We start from the raw sequence: 16062 nt of genomic DNA, 5'->3' as shown, positions 1-16062 counted from the left end.
CCAGTGGTGAGAGTGGCAATACCAGGAGGGTGGAGGGAAGGTGGGGTAGAAAGGGTGAACCGATTACAAGGATCTACATAAAACCTCTGCCCTGGGGGACGGACAACAGAAAAGTGGGGGAAGTGAGATGTTTGACGTGTAAGAGATGACAAAATAATTTATATATTATCAAGGATTTATGAGGGAGGAAGGAGAGGATGGAAGTGGGGAAATGAGGAGCTGATACCAAGGGCTCAAGTAGAAAGCAAATGTTTTGAGAATGATGAGGGCAACACATGTACAAATGTACTTGACACACAATGGGTGGATGGATGGATGGATGGATGGATGGATGGATGGATGGATGGATGGATGGATGGAATGACTGTGATAAGATTTGTATGAGCCCCCAATAAAATTATCAAGGGTTCATAAGGAGGGGGGAGTGGGGAGGGAGGAGAAAAACGAGGAGCAGGTGCCAGGGGCTTATGTGGAGAGCAAATGTTTTGACAATGATGAGGGTAATGAATGTATAAATGTGCTTTATAATGGATGGATGGATGGGTTGTGATAAGAGTTGTATGAATCCCTAATATAATGATTAAATAATAGGGAAATGATTTTTAAAAACCACTAACTCTCTGTCATACACAAGAGTCTCCCTCGAGTTTTCTCTAGCACACCCAGACTAATACACAGTTCGCCCCTGTCCTATAGGGCCGCTATGAGTTGGCATGGACTTGAGGGCAGTGGGTTTGTTAGGGCTTTGGAGTTCAGCAGGCCTTTGTTGGTGTGTTTGAGTCTATTTTTGTAGCTGTTGTGTGCACGTCAGTGGCTCATCTTACAGCACTCTATAGGACCATATTTTGTTGTGACCCATAAGGGTTTCATTTGTTAATATTTGGAAGTAGATCACCAGGTCTTTCTTCCTAGTCTGCCTTAGGCTAGATCAGTGGTTCTCAATCTGTGGGTTGTGACCCCTTTTGGCGTCCAGCGACCTTTTAACACGAGTCACCCGATTCATGGCAGTAGCAAAATTATAGTTATGAAGTAGCAAGGAAAATGATTTTATGGTTGGGGGTCACCACAACATGAGGAATTGTATTAAAGGAAGGTTGAGCAGAACCGGGCTCGAGGTTCCACTGAAGCCTGCCCATCATTGCTGACCCTTCTGGGGTTTGTCATATCGGTGGCACGGCTTCCAATTTCACAGCAACACTCTAGCTACCACTCCACCACGAACTGATAGACAGGTGGTGGACTGTTCTTAAAAGCCACCTGATTTACGATGCTTTGTTTCGACAGCCCTGGAAAATGGATACAGAATCTAGTTTCATAGTCAATGCAAGACACACCTTGGTGCAGTAGGGATGGCATGAAGTGAGTAGATTCAAAGTATATTTTAGGGAGAGAAAGGATGACAGTTAATGCCTGGGGGCTGTGCAAGAAGGAAGGAAGCAGAGACACCAATGATATTAAGTGCCTAAGTTAAGACAGGAATTTCCAGGGAAGCTGGTGGGTCATGATGGGAGAATTTCACACTCCCCGGGACAGGGGGAGCATTGATTAGTTCATATGTCTGCGCATCTTCTCAGACAATAGAGGCTTTGTCATCCTCAAATGAAGCATGCAGTTGGAGCTCAGAGAGGGCATGCAGTGCAAATGAAGACTGGGTTGGTTGAGATGGGTGGACCAGGGCCACTAGTCAATTCTGAGGAGCTTCAGCAAACCTGCCCAGTGTCTCTTGGAGAGTGGACATGTCTCATGGCCACAGAGGGCCTTTTAATGTTTCACCTCCCACTGCAGCAGCGAGAGGCTCTATCAGCTCATCCTGGAAAGGAAACATACTACCTGCCACCAGGTTCATTTCTTCAAAAAGGATGGAAGAATACAAATGAAAGACTACAGTTTGAAGGGGTCTTAGGCAGACTATCAGGCTCATTAAAGCTTCATTTATTAAAACTTCATTATTCAGAGACATTCTCCCAGTAGGATGTATGCTGGGTGGGGGTGGGCATGAGGAGGAAGGCTTGGAGCAGGGTAAGGGAACAACCCCACACCACCAAAAAATACCTTCCCACGAAGCAATTCCAGTGGGCACAGATTAGATAGAAGTTTCATCCTCTGGTCACTTGATGTTTGTCCCTCTCTTTTATCTGAATCCTCTTCCACATTGTTCAGATTAAGCATCAAATTTGTATTAAAATGCAAGTTAGGAAGCATCATCCCCAACCAACCCTGTTCATCAAAATGGTAGTACTCTCTCCGGGTACCCTGAGTTCATTTTGTCAACAAGCTGAAGCAGTTGAGCTGGGGCTCTGTGAGGCCCAGGAGCATGAGTTCATTAATATCCGACCCATAATGCCTTGCTGGGTTTATGCCAACAAAGCCCTGTCACTCCTTACCTTAGGATTTACTCACTCCTTGAAACAGGCATTTATTTACACACAGTTTGACCTCATGATGGTGTTCAGCAGATGTGGATCTTACTTATTTGCCTTGTTCTGTGACAGTTGCAAAATTCGTTAGTGGCTCAGGGATCAATCATCTGTGGACTGCCCCGAAGCTAGATGAAGCAAGCGGGTTCTCGCTGATTCATCCTCCCTCCTTAGCAATGCTTGCTAGTCAGGTTAACATAGTGCTCATTAAAGAAACTGCCTGTATCAGTTTAAATTTGTGACCTGGGCGGGAGGGAGGGTGATGATCACAAGTGACAGAAACTGACGCTTGACGAACTTAGGGAAAAAGGCCTAATGGTGGATAAATGGTGGGAAGACAAGAAAATGTGGCAAATGCCTGGGCAATCTCAGGGCTGTGAAGCAGGTACTGGCGAAACACTCCTCCTGAGGCCAAAGCGTGCCCTCTGTAGTACATTAAATCACATTCACACACACCCATTCATGTTCACATGGAACCTGAGGCTATGGCCTTACTTGGAGAGGGGGTCTTGGCAGATGTGCTTAGTTAAGGATTTCAAGAGCTCCATCTTTCTGGGTTTAGATTTCAGATGGATGTTACATGCACTGATTGTTGTGTTCTTATAAGAAGAGGAGTGGGCACACAGAGACACCGTGTGAAGACACTGGCAGAGATTGGATCAGTGCATCTATAAGCCAAGACATATCAAGGATTAGCAGCAGTGACCAGAAGCAGAGAGAGGCTACTTTGATTCTGCTTCAGAGCTCTCAGAAGGAATGAATCTTGCCCACACCTTAATTATAACCCTTTGACCTTCAGAAAAGTGAGAGAACAAATGCCTGCTGTTTAAGTCACTCGATTGGTAGCCATTTGTTACAGCTACCCAAAAGAACCATTATGGATTGATCTGTAGCCCCCTCAAAATATGTGAGAAATTTGAGCCTTGGCGGACATGATCCTGTTTGAAAAGAATGGGAGTTCTTTTGTAATATAAATGAGGCCGTATGGCCACTGGAGATCCCCTCAGAGAGGGGTTTAGAAGAGGAGATGGGTCAGTCAGAGGGGCGATGCTGGGAGAGTAGAGGGTGAGTGGGTTGGAAAGGGGAACTGATTATGAGGATCCACATGTGACCTCCTCCCTGGGAGATGGACAGCAGAGAAGGGGGGGAAGGGAGACTCGGGATAGGGCAAGATATGACAATATAACAATGTATAAATTACCAAGGGTACATGAGGGAGGGGGGAGCGGGGAGGGAGAGGGAAAAAAAAGAGGACCTGATGCAAAGGGCTTAAGTGGAGAGCAAATGCTTTGAGAATGATTGGGGCAGGGAATGTGCGGATATGCTTTATACAATTGATGTATGTATATGTATGGATTGTGATAAGAGTTGTATGAGCCCCTAATAAAATGTTTAAAAAAATGAGGCCATATGAGAATAGGCTTGAGCCTAAACCTAAACACTTCTGAGTTAAAGGCCAGGATAGATCCAGTAACACACAGTACGGGGAGAAAGATAGCGAGGAATGCCAAGGAACTTTCTGGTATCCACAAAGAAGGACCCTGACCTAGAGTCACACCCCAATTTGAACCTGTAAGCTCCAAAGCAGGGGGAAAAGTGTTTTAAGGCTACTGACTTGTTGGATAATTTTTGGTTAAGGAGATTAAGACAGGAACTTAAGACATCCTCCAATGCTTCCGCTGGCTTCGTTCCATTTTTCTCACATTCAAGAGTCCTCCCAGAGGATTCAGTCAGGTTGTTGTTGTTGTTGTTGTTTTTGTTGTTGTTGTTGTTCAGCATCATAGGGAGGGTTTGGATTCATTGTGACCATACATACAACATAATCATACACTGCCCGGTCCTGTACCATTCTCACAGTTGTTCTTAAGTTTGAGCCCATTGTTGCAGCCACTGTGTCAATCCCATTTGTTGAGGGCCTTCCTCTTTTCCATTGTCCCTCTACTTTCCAGAACACGATGTCCTGCTCCAGGGACTGATCACTCCGGACAACATGTCAAAGTTAAGGCGAAGACTCCTTATCCATGCCCTGAGGAACATTCTGGCTGTACTTCATCCAAGATAGATGGGTTTGTTCCTTTGGCAGTCCATGGTACACTCATTACTCTTTTACATCACTATTAATCAAATAGATCTATTCTTCTTTGGTCTTCCTTATTCAGTGTTCAACTTTCACATGAATATGAGACAGTTGAAATTACCATGGCCTGGGTCAACCCGCCCCAGTCCTCAAAGTAATCTCTTGCTTTTCAACACTTTAAAGAGGTCTCGTGTAGCAGATTTGACTAGTGAAATGTATCATTTGTTCTCTTCTCTGCTGCTTCCATGAGAATTGATTGTGGATTCAAGCAAGACAAAATCCTTGACAATTTCGATCTTTCCTCCATTTATCATAATGTTATCAATAGGTCCAGTTGTGAGGGTCTGGGCTTTCTTTACCTTAAGTCATAATCCAAACTGAAGGCTTTAATCCTTCATCTTCATCAGCAAGTGAAACAAGTCCTTCTCATTTTTTGCAAAATTGTGTCATCTTTATAATGCAGGTTGTTAATAAGCCTTCCTCCAACCTGATGCTCCATCAGGCACTGCCCCTTAATGAGTTTAGGTCATGAAGGGTAGTCCTCCATAGGCACATTGATTATTACCCTACACCCCTCACATAATAAATTCAGAGAGAGAACATTTCCCCAAAGCAATGGAAAGCTTACTAGAGAAGTGGAGTGTGCTCAAAGCCCAAGGTGACCCAAACTGGAAATCAGTACTAGTTTTCAATACCTGCAGTCATCTAATAGTTCACTGCACTACTAAGGAAAGGTGAGGAGAACTGGGGCAATTCCATTAAAAAAAGACAATGCAGGGTATGTAAGTCCGTCATTCCTCTGGAGAAGAAAAACACATAGTTGGGTTGTAGAGCTTTGTTTGCTAATCAACCGAATGTAGTTGTAAGGCAGGGGTGTGTGTGCGCGCGTGTGTGTGCGTGCGTGCGTGTGTGTGTGTGTGTGTGTGTGTGTGTGTGTGTGTTGAAGGGAGGGGCTTGCCATTCTATTTCATAGCCAGGAGAAAGATGAGCCTCTTCCCATATCTTTTGCTCTGTGGCAAGTTACTGATCTACAAGGAACTTTTATTTGACAAGGACATTGCCGAGAAAAAAACGGGAAGCTTGTGTTCATCTCTGCTGAGAGGTGGAGTCAAAGAGATCGGCTTTATGACAGACACCGTCATCATGCAGCCAAACTATGAAATGGCCTCATACATTCAACACACATTTGCTGCACCTCCCCAGTGTGCTGCCCAGATATTACCAGGCAGAGTATTTTATGGGCAGCATTTTAGAGTTAGGCAGGCAGAGGGAGTGTCTTTGTGGGTGTTGCCTTTACCAGTCCTTGGATTGTTCTGGGACAGGCATGTCTTTTTCCTCTAAAGTAACTGATTGCGTGCAAAGAAGGAGTCTCCTCAATAAGACGGGTTAAACCAAACCCAACCTATGACAATCATCTCAATTGGAACACATAGCGACCCTATACAAATACCCATAGGGTTTCCAAGTTTGTAACTCTTTTGGGGGGCCAACTACCATGTCCTTCTCTTTCAGAACCACTACAGAGTAGACCGTTGTGTTAGCAGCTGAATGCTTAATCACTGTGCCCATTTTGTTTGCTGAGCCACCCTCAAAACACTGAACAGGTTTTCTGGGTACCAAGTATGTCCACTTCTATGTCTGACATAGGGTGTTTGCTGAGCCGCCCTCAAAACACTGAACAGGTTTTCTGGGTACCAAGTATGTCCACTTCTATGTCTGACATAGGATGTTTGCTGAGCCGCCCTCAAAACACTGAACAGGTTTTCTGGGGACCAAGTATGTCCACTTCTATATCTGGCATAGGGTCTTTTCCCCAAGTTGATAGGAGGTGCAAATCAGTTACTAGGGGTTTGGCAGAGTCAGTTGGAAACTGGGAGGGTGTGTGTAATTTGAACCAGAGTAGAACAATTCCAAGACACTTCCTAGGGATTCCTGGCATATAATTTACAAATGATAGTCAAGATATATAACTGTGTCTCTGTTCTTGGTTCTGTCAGTACCTGGTGTGGCCAAAAAGGAGAAACCTGGCCTCCTGCTATTTTGAGCATCTAGTGTGAATGACAGGAGATAAGTCACATGCTAATGAACCCTGGTGGTGTAGTATTTAAGCATATTGGTGCCCGGCTATCAAAGGATATAGCGTCTGGGGTCTTAAAGGCTGGAAGATAAACAGGGGGCCATCTAGCTAAGAAACAACAAAGCCCACATGGAAAAAGCACACCAGCCTACCCCGACATGATCGCTGAAGACAAAGCGGGTGCATAAGCACATACGAGCATGTTTTCTTGATGTGCACTCACCCTTTACATACAACTCTCTTATACATATGTGTTTCTGTGGATTTGTTTCTCAAATGCACCCAGACTAACATAAGCTGCGTGGAACGCATTTAAGAGGCCTAGACAAGGGCAGGGCAGGATATTCGGAGGGACTGGATCCAGAATTAGAGAGGAAGGAGCCCTGGTGGCAAAACGGGCTGCTAGCTCCCTGTCCCAAGGGGGACAATGAGACTGCTGGCTCCCATGAAGATTTACAGTCTTGAACACTCCATATAGGGTCACTGTGGTTGGAATCCACTGGACGGCAGTGACCTTTTGGGATTGAAGGTGGAAGCCACCAATGACTTCCTGACATTGAGCCAAGGAGCCTCCGGAGAGTGTGTGAACTTCTGGAATGCAGTGAACAACCTCTGCACATCTGCTTTTCGTGCTGCCCAAGTCATGCCCTTGGCCTTTGCTTAAACATATTCATCCAGAAGTGAACCATCACAGCTGCTCCCTCGGGAAGCTGGGGGCTGAGCTCTCTGGTTCCACTCTGTCAGCATTTCTGGTCCGGGTACCTCCCCTCTGCCCCGGTACAGGCAATGTGCTTTTGGAAGCAGTGCTCCCTGGGTAGTGGGTATGATTTGCCTCCTCTGGCCTAACATGATGAATGCTGAGAGGGGGTGGATACTAGGGGGTTAAACTCCCTGAACTTTACCTAGCCCAGATAAAAACTTATTATTTAAAGTAAGTTTTAGACAGAATCTTTAGAAAGATAAATTGTTAACTTTGTGTACACAATTACTCCCCAACACATAGGCTCAACCTCATGGGCTGTGTATGACCTTGAGCAGGTGCTTAGTCACAATGGGTTTCTATCAGGATTGAGAGTTCAGCTCTCTCAACTCTCCAACTGGTTATTAGCACCATAGTCTCGTTTCTATTTATGTATTTACTTTGTTTTTAGGGGGAAAAGACCCCCAATTCAACTATATCTTATTAGGAACTCTTTTGCTATGTTTTACACAAGAAAAAGGCACAAACTGCTCTTCTGGATGAAGGAGAGCATCCGCATGAGGCCACAATGGTGTCAGAAGGACCCACAGCCACAGTTACTTAAATAAAATGACACCCATTCTGTCCTGCTGACTCTGACTCATAGTGACTCTGTGTAGGGATCCTGAAGTTGCTACCTTTACAGGAAGCAATAACCTCATCTTTTTCCTGTGGAATGACTAGTGGCTTTGAACCAGCGACCTTGCTCTTAATAGTCCAACACTATCCAGCATTACCACCTGGGCTCCTGAAAACTTAAATAAGACATAGAAAACAAACAACTTTGTCACAAAATTGTGACTGAAGACAGATCAATTCATGGAGTTTCAGGAGGGCCTGTGAGAGCATGAGCGGGACCTTCATTGGGATGTGCACACTACCGTATATCGTTGATTCTGGCCCGGGGAGTGGATGCAAGCACACTGCCTGAGGGACAAGCTTTCCACTGCCAGTCAGCAGTAGGAAAGAACTCAATGGCGGCTGAATCTGTGGCCCCTCAAAATGGATGTAGGGTCTCCACATAGACTCTCACTGTGACCACAGCCTATTGCTAAAAATTTAAGCTCAAATACGACTTAAACGCCAAACATTCTGTTTCCTTAAAATAGGGTACTGCCAGGATAAGCTAGAAGTCTGCATGACCTATCAGATCTCAACGCCGATCTCAAATCACTTCACATGATCCATTCTACCAGTCATGTCAAGGACAACTAGAGGTCTGCATGAGTGAGCCCTAATCGCCTCCTCACTTACCCATTCCAGAGGCTGTGCCTGTATAACCTATCGACTAACACATTCCCATATGCCGTGGTTATGAAACCAAACATCATGCTGGAATAAGGACCAATCACGATGCAAGGGTCAGGGTCAATGGGAAATCAAAATAGGGGTTGAGGGGAGCCAAGAGGGGTCCCTTCACTCAATCCCTAAACATGATCTAATGTCACTAGACTGGGGTCTTCCTCATATCTCAAGGGCACCCGATTCATGATTGAAGTGAATTGTGCTTATTCAATCATTGTTCTGCTTGCTGTCCTGCTGTGCTGCATCCTCTTCTTGCTTTTTTGTGCATGGCTCCCTCTGTTGTGGTGACAAATGGCTCCAGAGGGATTTGACATAGGGAGAAAGCCCACCCACATCAACTGTAACCAGAAGCAGACACTAAGTCCATTTCTCTCACCTCACAGAACTATGCACACCAGACACTGGTAGGGCTGCCTGGGAGGGGAACCCTTAGTGCAGTGGTTCTCAACCTGTGGGTTGCGACCCCTTTGGGAGTCATATGACCCTTTCCCAGGGCTCAGCCATTTCATAACTGTAGCAAAATTACAGTGATGAAGTAGCAAGAAAATCATTTAATGGTTGGGGGAGGGGGGCATCACCACAACAAGAGGACCTGTATTAGGAAGGTTGAGAACCACTGCCCGAGTGTGTTTAGGACTTTGCTGCCCTCAAGGTCATCAGACATTCCTGAAGGCAGAACCACTGCAGGAAGCCCTTCTGGGAAATGCCCTGAAGACAGGTCTCAACCAACTCCACCCTCACCCTCCGAGATCCTAATCATAGGACGCATGGAATTGCTCCCTGCCACTTCGAAGACTATAAGTCCATGGGAGCAGAAAGCCTCCTCTTTCTCCCTTGGAGTGGTGGCTGGTGAGTTCAAACTGCTCACTTTCTGGCTAACATAACCCACAGACCAGCTCCCCCTGAGCTCAGTTTGGATTGCTGCACAGCATACATTGTTTGGAACCTTCTGAAATAGCTATGCACATGTGCAGGTTGGGGGGATTTCGCACAAGATGCAGTTTTCCACCCTCTCTTGGCAAAAATAATTTTTGCAAAAGGCTTGTATTCTCTTCTGGATCTGAGTAGCAGCTAATCTCATGAAGTCATAGCACATACATTCATGCTACAGTCCTCCCAACTCCCTAATGTCTTACGCTGAGTCTGCTCCATGCTTTTCTGTGTCCTACATGGCAGCTGTAGGCACCCAAGGCATGGGTTCTGCAGCCTGGGTCCAAATCTCTCCTTCCCACTTCCTCACTGAGTGGTCCTAGGCTCATGACTTTATCATCCTGTTCCACTGATTTTTCATCTGTAAAATGAGGCCAGAATAGCGTCCACACATAGGCTTGTTAAGTGGAATAATTGAATTATTATGCACAAAAAACTTAGAACGGTGCTTGGCATCTTGCAAATACTATTAGGTGGTTTAGCATAGGGACTGGGTCATCCATTACATATGCTCAGGTTCAAACTTCCGGCCAGGAAGGGGTGGTACACCTAGGTGGGCATTACACCTGGATTGGCCCATCTGGGCCAGGTGAATTCAATCCAGCCATTGGGGTTGACCATGACCGTCAACCATGCCTCCCTATGGAGGAATTGAAAAGGCAGGATCTTGCCCGCTCCGATGTCTCCCTTCGCCCACTTTTCTGTTGTCCGTCCCCCAGGGAGGAGGTCACATGTAGATACTTGTAATCAGTTCCCACTTTCCAATCCACCCTCCCACAACCCTCTCAGTATCACCACTCACAAATTACCAAGGTTTCTTGATGGATGGGATAGCGGAGAGGGAGGGGAAAAATGAGGACTTGATGCCAGGGGCTTAAGTGGAGAGCAAATGTTTTGAGAATAACGAGGGCAATGAATGTACAAATGTGCTTTACACAATTGATGTATATATGGATTGTGATAAGAGTTGTATGAGCCCCTAATAAAACGATTTTTAAAAAAAGAAAAAAGGCAGGATCCCGAAGCCCACTGAGTGACTTTCTCTACAGCAGCTTCTAGGTAGGCTGTGCCCCGTGAGGGGCCCTGAGGTGCCTGTGTAAACCTGAAACTTCTTCTCTCAAAAAACTCACTTGGATCACAATCCAGGCTTCGAAGTGAATTCTTTCTCGCGCGAAGCCAAGGCCTGAGGTATATCTCTCCAAGGAGAGATCTAACAATAGTATCTCTTATTATATCATTAGGAGCCCAGGTCGTGTAGTGGACTGTGCATTAAGCTGCTAATCGCTAGGTCGGGGGTTTGAACTGACTAGCCCGTCCGTGGGAGAAATATGAGGTTGTCTATTTCTGTAAGGCAGTGGTTCTCAACCTTCATAATGCCCCCACCCTTTAATACATTTCATGTTGTGGACACCTGCAACCATAAAATTATTTTCATTGCTACTTCATAACTGTAATTTTGCTATTGTGATGAATTGGTTGACCCCAGTGAAAGGGTTATTTGATCCCCAGAGGGGTCGCGACCCACAGGCTGAGAACCTCTACTGTAAGGATTTAAAGTCTCAAAACCCCAAAGGGGCAGTTCTTTGTCCTATTGGGCCGGTATGAGTGGGAGTCAATAAAATGGTAGTTGGGTTTTTTTTCTGCATCAGTATCAGATGCTGGTGGCAATCTCAGTCATCCTGCATTGTGGTCTGGTTTGAACTCTGGTAGATCTGTGGGAAATGACTGCCCTGGTTTGAGGTGAGGGCCACGGTGCTTCAGTGGTAGATCTCTCATCGTCTTTCACCGGGAAGACCTGGGTTCGATTTGCAGCCAATGTGCCCCAGACTGTCAGTGAAAGTTTGTGCGTTGCTATGACACTGAGCAGGCTTCAGTGATACTTCCAGACTGAAATAGAATAAGGACGAAAGACCTGATTATCTCCATCCACACATCGACCTATGGCCCGCCACGGTTGGCTTCCCCTCCCAGCCCTGGTGATAGCACAGACTGGCATAGTTTGCTCCGCTTCCCGTGAGATGCCCATGAGAGGCTGACTCGACAACCACGGTCAAGATCAACAGCTTGAACTCTTTTCTGGGTCTACAGAAACAAGAACAATCTTCTAAAATGAGGTCGCATTGCTATTTGGGACTGGGAAAATGCCTTTGTGACAAGGATTGTGCTCTGGATCCCAAAGGCGACTTTAAACACAGCCACATAGCAACTCCGGAAACTGCCATAGTAGAAGCCAGGTTTAAAAAAAAAAAATTTCTACTGACTTGCTCAAAGGAGGCCAGAGGTGGATGGGGGTGGGGTGGGGTGGGGAGGGAGACTCCTCTAAAAATGAACAAATTTGTTTCCTTACATATTTGTCATGTCTTTTGGTCCTGAAAGATAGGGGGGGAAAGCAGACGAGGAGAGGAAACGGCGACTGACAGTCATCTTGTTGGTGTTCCCACAGCATCCCCTCCTTAGGCACTTGCTGCCATCTCATCCAACTCCACTCAGTATATTTTCAGCCAGCAATGATGCAGAAATGTCTGTGTACTCCAGTTTTATTGTAGTCGGGCAGCGTTTATGGGTTTGACTTTCAACTCAGCATGGCAGGACGTCTAGAAGCAATTATAACCAGCACCTGCTCTGTCTGTGCGGTGGGCAGGCAGTGACGGATCCCCAGCTTCTGGAACACTAGTGCCCCCTCCCAGCTCAGGATAATGATGGTGACACTCGGCCTCCTTGTTGTCTGGGGGAGCTCTAGGAGCTCTCCTCTGAAACCTCATATTATTGGCATTTCTTTGAGTGAACACATCAAATTAGTGACTGTAAAGGAAGGCGTAGGAGATGATTATTGGTGACAAGAGAAGCCTCAACCACCTCCAGAGAGCATGTCTCCTAAGTGCAAAGTATGGAGAGGGAGGAAACAATTGACCACAAATGGAATAGGCTCTGAGTCTTGCCACACAATGTATGTGCGTGGTCACTGAGGCGCCAACATTATGGCTGGAGGACGGATATGGTTTGTGCAGCCGTGATTGCCATCCAGAACGTGCCGTGCTATTGTGAAAAATGATTTTTTATTCTGAGCAAATCTCTGCTTCCACTTGCTTTAATGCTTCGCCAGAGAGCCGGGGACTCTGGGAGGGGTGGGGACACACAGGGCTGGGCTGACCTCAGGAACTCATGTGTAAAGGGCTTTTTCTCACTTGGAAGCAGGCTGGGTTCACAGCTGTTCTTTCTGGTAAAGCTTGTGTCTGAACCTTGCCACGTCTGAGTCCGAAGAGGGAAATGAAGGTGACAAATGCTGCGAGGAGCCCAGTGCACATCTTGGCTATGGTCCTGCTTAAGTCTGTTTCATTTGAATCCCAGTTTTACCTTTCCTCCTTTCTGGGTTCCGAAGCATCAGATGGGTGCCAAACGCTTCCACGGACAACACTAAAGCTGAACAAGGTGGAGGCAGATGAAGAGCAACGGGAGGTTGGTGTTTGGGAGACTGAATACTTGGGCTTCCTAGGCCTGGCCAGCTGGTGGTTAGAGCCCTGTTTCAGATTCCACTGAAATCTCCTAGTGTCCAAGGACCAAGTGGCTCCTAACTCCAGAATTTCTGTTACATGTCTCACCAAGGAGAAGCTAGGCCAAAATGCATTGAAGAATAAAGCAGGAGCTTGGCTTGTGAATCCACTCTCTGATTCTGAAATTTCAAAGGCTCCGTGCACAGACATTTCAACACTGAAAGCACAGCAGGGAAAATCAAAGACTTGGGCTTCCTCCTTGCCCCACTTTTAGGGCTTTTATGGTTTTCAAAGGCGCCTCCCAGAGCCGAGTGTTGTATAGGTCATGTTTAAAAATGTCGTAGTTCTGAGGGACTTGCTGTTCTGCTTTCTTTGGCAAGGAGACTCGGTTTCTTGTCTTGTGGCCAAACACAGAGCACAGATGTCTGTGGGCCCCCTCACTTTCCCCTGACCTTTGCTCTCTTCTCTGGATACCCTACTGACCTGTTCTCCCTTACAAGATCTGAACTGCTCACACACTTCGTTAAATTCTCATCCTAGCGAGAAGCATCTGAGCATCTTATTAGGGCCTGTATGAGTTCTGTTCTGGATGCCTATTTGTGTAACTTCAGGTCTCTGGCATGGAAACGTCCCATGCCCACAGACCCACACAGGTAATATAAACTCCAACAGTAGTTTAAGGTTTAAGGTGGTCACAGGGAACTCTGGGGCCCGTGTCTCCTGGTGAACCACACAGGCTGTCTAAAGGGGCTAGTTACATCTCAATGTAGCCATGCAGGAATGTAGACCGGTTAGGTAGCAAGACAAGGGGTTGTTCCTCTCCATGCTTAGGGGCCCCCCTACGGGAGGTTGGAAGCCAATATGGGCTATGCCCAAGCCAGGAGAGCTTAATTGACGCCTCCCGGCTGAAAGACCTTAAAAGGCTGGAATCTGGAGACCACCGCCCCTTCCCTTCAGCTGCTTCTCTGCCTTCCACTCAGCAGGGCTGGGTGTGCAGTGTCATGAGGGTGCCCGTGTTCAGTTTAGTGTAATGCCGGAACCTTCTTCTCTCATGTATATAAACCCACTCGGATTACCAACCAGGCTTTGGTGTGAATTTCTTTCCAGTGTGTAGCCAAGGACCGAGACATTTCCCACCCGAGAAACCTAACAGACCCAGACTTACAATAAACCCATATTTTTATTTATAAGGCAAGAGGTGACCAGGTCTAGACAATAATGGTGAAGAGGACCCTGGGTTTGAGAAAGATTCTGAAGTAGAATCCATAACCCTTAGAAATATATTGGCCTTAGGGGAGGGGCAAAGAGGGCTGAATTGAGAAAGTCTCTGGCATCCAGTTCTGACTTGACTTCTGGATCCTGAATCCTTCAGGGCCATGACCTTGCCCTCCAGCCAAACCTTCCAATAGCCATCTTCTCAGAGCCTTGTTAAGTTCTCATAATACATTACACCTGCCATCCTGTGAGCAGCTATCAAACCCAGGCACTTTTTTCAAAGACAAGCTCGCTCTCTCTACCCCTAAGAGCAGGTAGTTTGGGGATGATGGATATGAGATACCACAGAAGACAAATCTGTTATCTTCCATGGTGCACAAAACATGCTGTCACAACCAGGACTCGTGACAATCCCTCAGTTTCCTAAATTGCTTCACTGCTACTTTTTAATTAAGCCTCATTAGATTGTCATATATTGATAAGAGGGATGACCCTGAGCTAGATGCATAAATTAAAGCTTTCCTCATCCTGTGCTTTTATATGAATGTGTTAATTATTTTTGTCATTAGTGAGAATAATGGAGGGATGGAGCAATACCAAATGGAGTTTGACAACGTGTTGGTGTTTGCTGCTGCAAACGTGGTGCATGTCAGATACAATCCGTCACCCAGTGAGTCTGCAATTAACACTAAGGGACAAAGGTAGGATTCCCTGTAGTAAATAGCCTTCCTCACAGATGCTAATGGGGACCCAGCAGGACCCAATGTTGTGTTGTCGCAGTTGTACAAGGGCCCTTAGAGGAGACAGAGCTGGTGTTTGAAACGAGTCTTGTTTGCCCCCAGTTGGAGCTCATCCACCCCAGGACGGTCGTATCCACTGCCAGGGACTCGCAGCTCCCCGTCCACAGGATGCAGCTACCTCTCCAGCTCCCAGATGCTCCCCCGTATGCAGGGCCTGGGACAGGACGTGGGGTGAGCAGTGGGCACTGGGCAACCTGGGGTCCCATCCAAACTGGCCCAGGGCGTGCACAATCCCACCTTGCAGGGCTCGTGGAGCGTGGCCTCTTTCCTCCTACAGTTGGCCCTCAGCTCGCCCCAGAGCTGCTGCAGTTCCTGTAGCCTCGCCTGGAAGGTCTCTGAGGCCCAGTGGCCCCCCTGCAGGCCCCTCTGTCCCTCCTGCAGCCACAGTGGGCACACAGACCTCCTCCAGCCACCAGCCTTGTGGGTGTTGGTTCTGGGCACTAGTTTGTAAGCTTCGATCCCCCCTCTAGGTAATGGGCACAACAATGGATTTTTTTGTTTCAAGGAGAGAAACCATATACAGTCCTGAGTGGGGCCCAACTTTTGTAAATGGGAATAGAGACACTTAAAAAGGAAGGAAAAAAAAGGATTGACCTCCAATCCCTTCACCGGCAGGGACAAATGCTCTGGTCTCACTGTGTCCCCTAAAAACATCATGTCAAAATGTTTTCTTTTAAATTATGGACATCACTGCATTATAGTTACGACAGCCAAAGGTGGAAGACGCCTTTGAGTCCGTGGACAGATGGATGGACCAAGTCATTGAGTTCGAGTTCTAGAACGGAGTGGTGTCCTTTCATTAAAATAGGGGGATAAATGTCAGGTCACAAATTAACTTTGAAAAGACATGCTGGGAATGAAATAAATAAAATTCCCAACTCACTGCCATCCAGTCAACTCTGACTCATGGTAACCCTAAAGGGCAGAGTGCAACTGCCCCCACGGGTTCCGGGGATGGTAACTCTTTTACAGACATAGAAAGCTTCATCTTTCTCACAAGGCGCAGCTGGT

Source organism: Tenrec ecaudatus (genome assembly GCF_050624435.1).
Source record: "Tenrec ecaudatus isolate mTenEca1 chromosome 1 unlocalized genomic scaffold, mTenEca1.hap1 SUPER_1_unloc_13, whole genome shotgun sequence".
Taxonomy (NCBI): Eukaryota; Metazoa; Chordata; class Mammalia; order Afrosoricida; family Tenrecidae; genus Tenrec; species Tenrec ecaudatus.
This window is presented reverse-complemented; position numbering follows the sequence as displayed.